General features: G+C 56.5%; 1 protein-coding gene across 5 annotated transcripts in view; it reads left to right on the forward strand.

Moving 5' to 3' along the window:
- Window positions 1-12,407, forward strand: part of TET3 (tet methylcytosine dioxygenase 3) — a 41,214-nt gene that overhangs the window by 6,910 nt on the left and 21,897 nt on the right. The window lies entirely within an intron of this gene.

Here is a 12,407-nt window from a genome sequence, read left to right on the forward strand (position 1 = left end):
CAACAGGGGGCCAGGATGCAGCAAGTACTGGTGTTTGCTGGGTACTGTGGGGTGCTAAGATGTGGGGAGGAACAGTTTTGGAGTGCTGGTACCATGGGGTGCTGAGATGTGGCAAGCACCAGTGCCAAGGTGCTGGGTATTGTGGGGTGCTGAGATGTGGCAAGCACCAGTGCCAAGGTGCTGGGTATTGTGGGGTGCTGAGATGTGGCAAGCACCAGTGCCAAGGTGCTGGACACCATGGGGTGCTGAGATGTGGCAAGCACCAGTGCCAAGGTGCTGGACACCATGGGGTGCTGAGATGTGGCAAGCACCAGTGCCAAGGTGCTGGATATCATGAGGTGCCAGGATTCAGTGAGCACGAGTGCCAAAGTGCTGGGATGTGGTGAGTGCCAGCACTAGGTACCACAAGGTACCAGCATGCAACAAGCTCCAGTGCTGGGGTGCTGAGTACCATGGGGTGCCAGGATGTGATGAGCACCAGTTCTGGGCTGCTGTGTACTGCAGGGTGCCAAGAGACATCAAGCACCAGTGCCAGGGTACTGTGTACCATTGTGTGCCAGGATGTGGTGAGCACCAGTGCTGGGGTGCTGAGTACCATGGGGTGCTAGGATGTAGCAAGCACCAGTATGGCCTGAAGGTTGCATCATGCTGGGGAGGGCTGGGCAGTGCCGGAGCAGAGTCCTCAGGGGTTGGTGCAGTGGTGGCCCCATAAAGCAGCACTGCTCTTGGCCTTTGGCACCTCATTAGCTGTGAGGAGGTTTGCTCTGCGGAGTGCGGATCTGGACTCGTTATCGCAGGTAATTAGGGGCAGAGGTGGCTTGGAGGAGCAGCTGGTGGGGCTTTGGGAAAGCAAAATGTGTTCCCCCTCCTTCAGCTTGGCCTATTCTCGATGGGACTGTGTTGGTCCCCTTGGGGATGAGAGCAGTGAGGTGGTGGCTGGTGGGACGCATGCTTGTGCCCTGAGTCTGTGTCCTAAAAAGCCTTTCCTGAGGTGTCTCCAGTGCTGGCACACTGAAAGTGAGCTGTCCCCGTGGCACTGAGGTCTCTGGTCCCCTGCCTGCACACGTTGGGGTCTGTGGTCCTTGTCCTTATGGCATCAGGGTCCCTATTCCCCTGACTGCATGTGCTGAAGTCCCTGGTCCCTGTCTCCATGATATCTAGGTCCTTGGTCTCCTGCCTGCATGTGTTGGGGTCCCCAGTCCCTGCCCCCATGGCATCAAGGTCCTCAGTCCACTGCCTTCATCTTGGTCCCTCTCCCTGTAAGCATCAAGGTCCCCAATCTCCTGCCTGCCGATTTGGGGTCCCCAGCCCCCTGACTGCATGTGTGGGTGCCCCTGGTCCCTGTCTCCATGGCATCAGAGTCTCTGCTCCCCTCCCCATGTGTGATGGTGTCCCTGGTCTTCATCCCCATGGCACCATGCACTTGCTGATGTCCTTGGTGCCCATCCCGGTGGCACTGTGCATGTGCTGATGTCCCTGCTCCCTGTCTCCATGGCATTGGGATATTTGGATTCCTGCCTGCACGTGCTCAGTCCCCATTCCCACAGCATAAAGCTCCCTGGTCCCCTGCCTGTGTGTCTTTGACCCCCATCAACATGGCATTGGGGTCCTCTGATCTCTGCTTGTCTGTAGCAGGGTCCCCTGTCCCTGTGGCTTTGGATGTCCCTGTCCCCATGGCATCAGGGCTCCTGGTCTCCCCAACCCTGCTGCATCAGGGTCCTTGGTCCCCTGCCAGTGTGGACAGTGGTGTCCCTTGTCCCATGCCCATTCATGCTGGGGTCCCTACTCTTTGTTTCTGCAGTGCCAAGGTCCCTGCTCTCTTTCCTGCATGCATGGGGGTCCCTAGTACCCATCCCCATGCCACTGGGGTTCCCAGTCCTCTACTTGCCTATGCTGGGCTCCCATACCCCTGTCCCTGTGACACCACATGTCCTGGCACCCCGACTCTCCAGTCTTATGGCAGTGGGGTCCCCACTCCTTGCCCACACGTGCTGGGCTCCCCTTGTTCCTGACTCCACGTGGGCACAGGGCACCTTTCTGCCGAGACACCAAGGGCCACCAGCCCTGTCCCCTCACTGCCCCTCCGTGGCTTGAGATGAGAGCAGTGCACCCCATCCCTTCTGGGGACCCATCCCCTCTCTCTCCTCCTCTGCCAGCTCTTTAATCTCGCTGCTCTGAGCTCAATGAAGAGTGTGCCAGACTGTTTTTGAGGATGAAAGAGCTTTTTTATTTATCCCCCCACCTCCCCGGGCCGGCATCCAAGGGGAGATGAAATGAAACTGGAAGAGGCTGGAGGTGAAACAGCTGCGATCGGCTCCATCCCCGCTCCACATCTGCCCACCACGCCGCTGCCAGCCCCTCAAACCCAGCTCGATCTCAATGTTTCTCCTCTTTGCTGGTGCCAAAATCCTTCTTTTTTTTCCTTTTTTTTTTCCCTTGTTGGTTTTTGTTTCGTTGGGATTGTTTTTTCCCCCCTGGGAGCCAGGCTGCTAACGGCAGCAGCGATGGCACAGGGCTGGCAGCACGCAGGCAGCCGGGATTTGCAGGCAGGGCTGTGCTGGCTTGGTGGGAGTCGTGTGGCAGGGACAATGCGGTGTGTTTGTTTGCTACAGCTAAAATGGCAGTTCTTAAAGGGAAGGGGGGGAAAAAAAAGAAGAAGAAGTGCTTCTGCACATCCAGACACTGCATCTTTTGATTAAATGAGATCTTGCTGTCGAATGGGGGAGCTGGGGACTGGCAATTTCCACCGCAGCCAAATGAAGGGAGGGGAGGGGTGAAAAACAAGCCACAACCACCGACCAACCCAACCCCAAAGACCCCGAAGCACCCAGAGCTCTGAAAGTGCTGTCTAAAAGAAAAAGAATAATGGGTTGGAGCGGGTTGTAATTGCTGCAGTCATCAGTGCAGAGGCTGGGGGGATGCTGCTTAATGGTTGGAAGGTTGCTCTCCTCAGAGCCGGTGGCATGGCCTTGGTCGCTGCAGTCTCACTCCCTGTGCTTCCCAGCTGGGTTGAAATGGGTGCAGGAGCATCTTGGGAGCTGCAGCCTGTTGCAAATGTGGCGCTGGAAGGAGATGGGGTGCAGCAGAGGGATGAGGAGCAACCCTAGGTCAAGGGAGGGTCTCCTTCTCTGCTCTGTGCTGGTGAGACCACATCTGGACTATTCTCTTCAGTTCTGGGCTCCCCAGTCCAAGAGGGACAGGGAACTACAGGAGTGTCTGGTGGAGGCTACAAGGATGGTGAAGGAAGGGACTGGAAAGGGTCTGATGAGGAAAGGCTGAGAGCCCTGGGGCTGCTGAGCTTGGATAAGAGAAGGCAGAGAGGGGATCTGATCAATGATATCAAATATCTGAAGCATGGGTATCAAGAAGCAGGGGCCAGGCTCTGCTCAGTGGTGTCCTGTGATAAGAGAAGGGGAATGGGCACAAACTGGAACCCAGGAGGTCCTAGCTAAAGATGAGGAGAAACTCCTTTGTTGTGAGGGTACTGGAGGCTCAGAGCAGGCTGCCCAGAGAAGCTGTGGAGTCTCCTTCTCTGGAGACTTTCAAGATCCATCTGGATGCACTCCTGTGTGCCCTGCCCTCGGTCACCCTGCTTTGGCAGGGGAAAGCTGGGCTCGATGATCTCCAGAGGTCCCTTCCAGCCCCCTCCATTCTGTGACTCTCTCTCCTGTGATTCCAGGACCATGGTAATTAACACTATTGCACCAAGTGCCGTTGCCCTTAAAGCCACTGACACTTAAAGCTGTTGCACTTAACACTGATCCCCTAAGGTCGTTGCCTACAATGCTTTTGCACCTAGTTGTTGCACCGTGGTACTTAAAGCCATTGCACTGTACCTGGTTGCACTTGAAGCTGTTGCATTTTACACAGTGCTCAATGCTGTCCTACTTAAAGATGTTGCACTTAGTTGTTGCACCTAGTGCACACTGTTGCACTTAAAGCTGTTGCATTTTATGTCCTTCTTAAAGCTGTTGCATTTGCATTGTTGCTCTTAATGCCATTGTGTCTGATGCTGTTACACTTAAAGCTGTGGTGTCTAAGGCTGTTACATTTAAAGCCTTTGCCCTCAACATTGTTGCAACTAACCCTGTTGCTCTTAAGGCTGATGGCACTTAAGGCTGTTGTAGATAATGTAGTTGTTGCATCTAACTCTGCTGCACTTAAAGCTGTTGCATTTCACGTCGTGCATATCGTTGTAGCACTTAAAGCCATTGCACTTAAAGCCACTGCACTTCACCCTGCAGTATTCAGGCTGTTGCATTTACCCCATTGCATGTAACCCTGTTGCATCTAATGCTGTTGCCCTTAACACTGATGCACTTAAGGTCAGTGCATGTAATGCTGCTTCACTTCAATCTCTTGCACTTAATGACGTTGCCTTGACACTGTCACACTTAAAGCTGTTGCATTCATGCTGTTGCACTTAAATCTGAGGCACCTTGCACTTAAAGCTGTTGTATCTAAGTGCCCTTGCACCTAACCCTGTTGCACTTAATGCTGTTGCCCTTGGCACTGTTGCACTTAAGAGTCGTTGCACTTCATGCTGCTGTATTTAACACCATCGTGTTTGGCAGCACTGCAATTGAAAGCCTGGATGAGGCACTTAGTGCCATGGTCTAGTTGACTGGATAGGGCTGGGGGATGGGTTGGACTGGATGATCTTGGAGGTCTCTTCCAACCTGCTTGATCCTATGATTCTGTGAAGCCTTTGCACCTGAATTTTGGTGACAGGACAAGAGGGGATGGATTTGAGCTGGAAGAGGGAAGATGGAGGCTGACAATTAGGAAGACAGTGAAGTTGGGGAGACACTGGCACAGGTTGCCCAGGGAGGTTGTGGATGCCTCTCTCCCTGGAGGTGTTGAGGGCCAAGCTGGATGAGGCCTTGAGCAGCCTGGGCTGGTGGGAGGTGTCCTTGCCCATGGCAAGGGGGTAGGACCTGGATGATCTTGAAGGTCCCTTCCAACCCAAACCATTTGTGGCCAGCAGGAGCAGGGAGGTGATTGTCCTCTTGTACTTGACTTTGGTGAGGCCACACCTGGAGTGTTGGGTTCAGTTTTGGGCATCTCAATACCAGAGAGGTGTGGAGGTGCTGGAGCAGGTCCAGAGGAGAGCAACAAAGATGGGGAAGGGCCTGGAGAATGATGAGGAATGACTGAGGGAGATGGGGATGGTTAATGTGAGGAAGAGGAGGATGAGGGCAGACTTCACAGCTACCTGAAGGGATGTTGTGCTGCTGGGCTCTGCTCACAGGTGATTGGAGACAGAACAAGGGAGAATGGCCTCAGGCTGAGACTGGGGAGGTTTAGGTTGAACATTAGGAAAAGGTTTTTGATGGAGACTGGAATGAGCTGCCCAGGGAGGTGTTGGAGTCACCCAGCCTGGATGTGTTTAAGGGTGATTTGGGGTTGGTTTGTGGTGCTTGGGGCTATGGTTTAAGGTCACTCTTGTAGAGTAGGGTTCTAGGTTGGTCTTGGTGCTCCTGAAGGGCTTTGCCAACTTGCATGTGTCTGTCATTCTGTTAAGGCATCACAATTGAAGCCCTTGCACCTGAATTTTGGTGACAGAACAAGAGAGGATGAACTGAAGATGGAAGAAGGAAGATGTAGATTGGAGATTAGGAAGAAACTCTTGACAGTGAAGTTGGGGAGACACTGGCACAGGTTGCCCAGGGAGGTTGTGGATGCCTCCCTCCCTGGAGGTACTCAAGGTCCAAGCCTTGGGCAACCTGATCTGGTGGGAGATGTCCCTGCCCAGGGCTTGGAACTGGATGACCTTGAAGGTTCTTTCCAATCCCAAACCTTTCTACGAGCCTATGAATCCTGAGCACCAGCAGCCGCCCCAGCAGCAGTGCTTGCAGCAGGGCTGGCATGACAGGACGAGAGGGAATGGACTGGAGCTGGAAGAGGGAAGATGGAGATTGGGAAGAAATTCTTGACAGTGAAGTTGGGGAGACACTGGCACAGGTTGCCCAGGGAGGTTGTGGATGCCTCCCTCCCTGGAATCATAGAATCATAGAATCAACCAGGTTGGAAGAGACCTCCAAGCTCATCCAGTCCAACCTAGCACACAGCCCTAACCAATCAACCAGACCATGGCACTAAGTGCCTCATCCAGTCTTTTCTTGAAGACCCCCAGGGACGGTGCCTCCACCACCTCCCTGGGCAGCCCATAAGGAGGTATTCAAGGCCCAAGCCTTGAGCACCCTGAACTGGTGGGAGATGTCCCTGCCCAGGGCTTGAAGGTCCTTTCCAACCCCAAACCATTCTAGGAGCCTATGAATCCTGAGCACCAGCAGCCGCCGCAGCAGCAGCGCTTGCAGCAGGGCGCCTTGGGCAGCTGCGGAGGCAGCGGCTGCCTGGCCCCGGCCGCTCGGTGCGGCCGCGGCGCTGCCGGCCGGAGCACGCTGCCTGCCCGCACATGGCTTATTTTAGGTTTACAAACACGATGCCCCCCCCCCCACACCCCTCCTTCCCCGTGAGTCATCATCAACCCCGTCACCGGGCCAGGGAAGCCGGAGGCGGCGGCGGTAGCTCATCCCCCTCAGAGCTGATGACATCAGCAAGGGGAAAAAAAGAAGGAGAGGGGGAAAAAAAAAGGCAAAATCAGGTTTATTTTCTTCTCTTTTTTTTTTTCATCCTCCTCCTTTCTTCTTTTGGTGAGCGAGATGGGGAGGATGTGGACGCTGACCGTGGCTGCCATCCGGGCTCATGGGTGGTCCCTGGTGGGGTGTTTCTGGAGAGGAGCACAGCACCAGGTGGAGGAGTGGGCTGCTGGCATCCTTGCCCAGCTGGAGGCCACGTTTTGGTAGCCTTGGATTCAAGGCAATGCTGCTCGGCAAGGATTTGGGGATGGGTGAGGTTCTGGTAGGGGTGGGGAATAACTGGTGAGACCCCAGGCGCTGGCTAAAGCCTGGCCCTGTGGCTTCCTCGGGGTCTGAGCGTGGAGGTGCCGAAGCCCCCGCAGCTGAGCTCATCGCTGGAGCCGGTTGGCGTCGGGGCTGAGGTGGCTGCGGTGACTCAGCAGCTCCGGTGCTGACTCAGCAGCACCGGACCCTTCGGGAGGCAGCTGGGATAAGCGAGGGGGGGGAGCTTTAAATTTTGGGGTAGAAAAGGACTTGTTTGGTACAGGACGTTGCAAGAGGGTTTGGCTGTCTCCGAGCCAGCGCCCACGCTGCCGGCACACCCCTTCCACCCCGAGCGTCTCCCTCGGGCTTTGGCAGAGGGATTTCATCCCGCGGGGGTCTCGTCTCCCACCTGCCACGAGATGCTTTTCCCCACGGGGGTTTGATGGCTCGTGGTGGTGAAACCGGCTCCAAGGGTTGGCAGAGCCAGAGTCTTCCCTGCTCCCAGACGGGGCAGGGCCTGGCTCCCACTCATCTCCCGGCTCCTGCCCGCCGGCCATCGCGCCCTCGACTTGCCCGCGCTTGTCGGGCGGGAGGGTGGTGTCGTGCAGGGCTCTCCTCCTTCTCCCCCTCCCCCTCCCCCTCTTCCTCTGCCGAAAGCTCAGGCTGTGCGGCACGGCGCCGGTGGTGTGAGGAGCACCCACGTCCCGGGGTGGGGGGACGCTGCAGCATCCCCCAGGTATGCCAAGGCAGGGATGGGCTGGAGGGAAGCCAAGCACCCACGGTCGCTGGTGGCACATCTCTGATTTGCACCCAGGGGCCAGGAGGATGCAGGGAACCCTCTCCCTGCTCAAACTGAGGGGGGGGGAGTGGGCAAAGCTTTGAAAACGGGGGTGCAGTTATTTGGTGCCCAGGTGCAGGGCAGCTTTCCTCCCTGCTGCCCAAAACCCAGCTTTTGCCCTCTGATCTGCAGTGCAAAGGAATGCACAGGTTGGAAATGTCCCCAGTGGAGGTGGTGGGGGGCTGGAGGGGCTACCTCCCACGAGATTGGGAAGCCAATCCCAGTCCCGTGGGAGGACACCGGCAGTGGGGCTGTGAAATCAGACCCAGCCCTGTGGGGGTGGCTGGGGTGGGACAGCAAAGGCTGTGGGGCTGGGCAAGGGGCGAGGCAAGGCCCCAGGCCTTTCTCCTGCAGCCTAGGTGCCTTCTGCTTCCTTCTTCCTTCCCACTTGCCTTCCTTTCCTATCCCTTCCCCTTTTCCCCCTTTTTAACCCCTTCTTCCCCTTTCCCTTTCTATTCCCCTTCCTGCTCCTTCTTATTTCCTTCCTCCTTCCTTTCCTGTTCCTCCCTTTCCTTCCTCTCTTCTCCTTTCCACTTCCCCCACCCCCCCCCCTCCCTTTTCCACTTCCCCTTCCTCCCCTTCCCTCTCCTCTTCCCCTCCTCCCTTCCCCAGGGCCAGAGCAGGCTCCATTCCCCCCCAGCTGGCGATTTGGCTGTGCCCAGCCAGCCGTGTTGCCAGCCTGGTAGCCGAGTGCTGGCAGAGAAGCCAGCTGTGCTGGAGGGGGAAGCGTTCCAAGAAACAAAAATAGCACTGCAGGATTTTTCTCTTTCCTCCTCTTTTTCCCTTCCAAGCTGCTCTGCTCCCTCCCAGGCAGCCCTGCTCCCTCCCTGCCCAGCCGGAGCCGGCAGCCTGATGCGGCTCCGCACTGTGCCAAGCCTTTCCCCCTGCCCCCGTGCCAACTGGCAGCTCCCAGCTCAGCTCTGCACTGCGGTGGGGTGGCACACACGGCACAGTGAGGTGGCACACACTCTATGGCTTGCCCATGGCAACTTGCTTCCCAAAAGCTGCTCCCATAGGAGTATTTGCTGGGATATCACTGGCTCAGCTCCAGTGATGAGCATCCACACTCTGAACATCCTTGATCCAAGCATCCCTTCCTTAAGCATCCCAACGACAAGTTCCAAGGTCTGGTGAGGAGCAGCTGAGGGTGCTGGGGCTATTCTGCCAGGAGAAGGTTGAGGGAAGACCTTCTGGCTCTCTCCCTGAAAGGAGGCTGGAGCCAAGTGGGGATTGGTCAAGAGGAAATGGCCTGGAATTGTGCCAGGGGAGGGTTAGATTGGAGATGAGGAAAGATTTCTTCGCTGCAAGAGTGGTCAGGGCTTGGCACAGGCTGCCCAGGGAGTTGGTGGAGTCCCCATCCCTGGAGGTGTTCCAGGAACCTGTGGCCATGGTGGTGCTGGGTTGATGTTGGACTGGTTGATCTCAGAGGCCTTTTCCAACCCAGACAGTTCTGGGGTTCTAGGACTCAAACATCCCTGCTCCAAGCATCCCAAGTGCTACTTCCCTAAGTGTCCCAATCTTAAGCATCTTTACCTGAACATCTCTGCTCCCAACATCCCATCTCTTAGGTGTCCCCTTTCCTAAGTGCCCCTTTCCAGCCATCCCTGCTCTGTGTATCCCCTCCCCGAGCATTCTTGCCCCAGACATCCCTTCCATGATCATTCCCACTCCAACCATCCCAATCCCAATCATCTCAGCCCAAACATCCCTATCCTGAGCATCTTTGCTCTGGACATTCCTTCTCTGACCATTCCCACACATATCATATATTGTTCCCTGAGTATCCCTGCTCCAAGCATCCCTGCTCCAAGCATCCCCACCCCAAGCATCCTGATCCCAAGCATTCCCTTCCTGACCATCCTGCCCCAAGCATCCCCCTTCCATGAGCATCTTGATCCTGAGCATCACCTCTCTGAACATCCTCACCTCAAGCATCCCAGTCCTTGAACCTTCTCTTCCATGAGCATCCTGACCCTGAGCATCCCCCACCCTGAACTTCCTCACTCCCAAGCATCCTGATCCTGAGGATTCCTATCCCAAACATCCCTGCTGCAACCCCTCCAAAAGACAAAATCCTTCTTGGGGAGGAAACAAGAAAGGTGGAAATGGGAACTGATTTTTTTTTTCCACCTGGAAAAAAAGATGAATCCCTTGGAAGCTGCCAGTGGGATGCCGGTGCCAGAGCTGGGGTCGGGATTCCATTGGCTTCAACTGACCTGATGAGTATGAGGAGGAAGTGAAATAATCACCCCCGGGCAGCATCCAAAGTGGGGCAACGGCTCCGAGGGTCCCCCCCCCGGCAGCGCTGGAGGTTGCTGGCGTAAAGCAGAGCCGGGCTCCCCGCGGCGTAAATCGGCTCAGCTCCCTCGGCACCGCCGGCATTCCGGCTTTTCTCCGGGCTAAATGAGGACAGGAGCGAGCGGCTCAGACCCAGCGCCGAGGTCAGCTGGGGCCATGGAAACAGCTTGGAAAAACAAGGCGGCAGAGGCGCCCGCGGAGCCGGCAGCCAGCGGGACCGGGAGCTGGCGTGGAGGGTACCACAACCCGGCTGAGGGGAGCCAAGAAGCTGCTGTGGGTGCAGCTTGGTGCTGCAGCTTCCCAGATTTTCCTTTGTTTTCCGTCTTTAGGGATGCCGAGTGCCGATTGAGGGCATCGGTGCCGTTTGGTGTCTCTCTGGCGGCCCCTGTGCCAGTACCCAGGGATGGTGATGGAAGTGGGAGGGGGTTTTGGGGTCTGGTGAGCCCAAGCAGTGACTTCCAGGAGCATCGGTGCTGGGGTGTGTATGTGGGGGGTGTGTGTGTGTGTGAGGGGGGGTTTTAGCAGCATTGCTTCCCCAGTGGAGCCCTTGGGTGGCAGGAGGCCAAGCTGGTTTGTTCCTGTGGGGTCTGCCACGTCGAGGGGAACCCCACAGTGGTACCCCTCAAGCTACCATCCCAGCAGAGGATCCCGGAGGAGGATCCTGGCAGAGGATCCCCGGGGCCATTGCCAAAGGAGGAGAAACCACAAACGGAGTGCCGGGGGCTGGCCGAGCTCCACCGGCGTGGGGCCCGCAGCCAAGCTGCCTCTTGGCCGTCCCCTGCTGCCGGCTGGCAGCGGCACCCGCTGACCTCCCGGACACCCTGCCCTGCCCTCGCCGCAGCCCTGCCACACAGCCTGGGCTGGCCCCGTGTGTGTCCCACTCCAATGCCAACACTAGGAAGGGTTTAGTGTCCCTAATCATCGTCGTCGTCCTCCTCCTTCCTCCTCCTTCCTCCTCCTTCCTCCTCCTTCCTCCTCCTTCCTCCTCCTTCCTCCTCCTTCCTCCTCCTTCCTCCTCCTTCCTCCTCCTTCCTCCTCCTTCCTCCTCCTTCCTCCTCCTTCCTCCTCCTTCCTCCTCCTTCCTCCTCCTTCCTCCTCCTTCCTCCTCCTTCCTCCTCCTTCCTCCTCCTTCCTCCTCCTTCCTCCTCCTTCCTCCTCCTTCCTCCTCCTCCTTCCAGCGGCACTTTGCAGGGTGTGTGGCATGCACTGAGCCGATCTGTTCTCTGCAGCACAACTGTTTGGGGCTTGCCAAAGGATTTCATGCACCTCCTCCTAGATCATTTTTTTGACGGTGGAAGATGTAAAACATGTTCCAGGTTGGGAGTAATAACTGGAAGTGAAGATGTGTAGAGTGCACAGACTGCAGGATGCATGGGGCTGCTGGGGACTGAGCTGCTGGATATGAGCCTGCAGTGCCCTCATGCAGCCCAGAAGGCAGATGAGTGCTGGACACTCCCAGAGGAGTGTGGGCAGCAGGGCAAGAGAGGGGATTCTGCCTCACCTCCAGTCCTGCCTCCTGTTCTAGTGTCCCCAGCAGAAGGACACAGAGCTGCTGAAGAGAGTCTGGAGAAGGCCACAAATATCCAAGAGCTTGAAGCAGCTCTGCTGTGAGCACAGGCTGAGTGAGCTGGGGATGTGCAGCCTGGAGAAGAGAAGGCTCCAGGGGGACCTTAGAGCTGCCTGCCAGTGCCTGCAGGAAGGCTGCAGAGGGACTTTTCCTGAGGGTTTCTAGAGACAGGCCAAGAGGAAAAGGTTTGAAACTGAGGCAGAGCAGGGTTAGACTGGAGCTGAAGGAGAAATTCTTCATTGTGAGCATGGTGAGACTCTGGAATGGGTTGCAAAGAGTTGCTCTGGATGCCTCCTTTCTGAAGGTGTTCAAGGCCAGGATGGATGAAGCCTTGGGCAACCAAGTCTAGTTGAGAAGCTACTCCAACACTCCATGGCAGGGAGGTTGGAGTAGATGATCTCTGAGGACCCTTCCAGCCCAAGACACTCTGTGATTCTATGATGTGTAGGCTTGCTGGAGGTGTGGGGCTGGGGCTTGCACAAGCTGCTGGCTCTGTGGTGGTGCTGGATGTGCAGCTGCTTGCTGTGTGAGATTTCTGGCTCTGTAGGGTTGCTGGATCTGTAGACTGCTGGCCCTGAAGGGTTGTTGGATGTTCTGGGACCAGTGGTATCTCAAGGTGCATCAAGGAAAGTGTGGCCAGCAAGACTAAAGAGGTTCTGCTCCCACTTTACTCTGCCCTGCTGAGGCCACAGCTGCAATCCTGTCTCCAGTTTGGGGCTCCCTAGTTTGAAGAAAGACAGGGACCTACTGGAGATAGTCCAGAGGAGGCTGTGAGGGTGGTGAAGGGACTGGAACATCTCTGCTCTGGAGAAGGGCTGAGAGCCCTGGGACTGGTTACCCTGGAGGAGAAAAGTCTGAG

This window comes from Pogoniulus pusillus, chromosome 42 (genome assembly GCF_015220805.1).
Source record: "Pogoniulus pusillus isolate bPogPus1 chromosome 42, bPogPus1.pri, whole genome shotgun sequence".
NCBI classification, from domain to species: Eukaryota; Metazoa; Chordata; class Aves; order Piciformes; family Lybiidae; genus Pogoniulus; species Pogoniulus pusillus.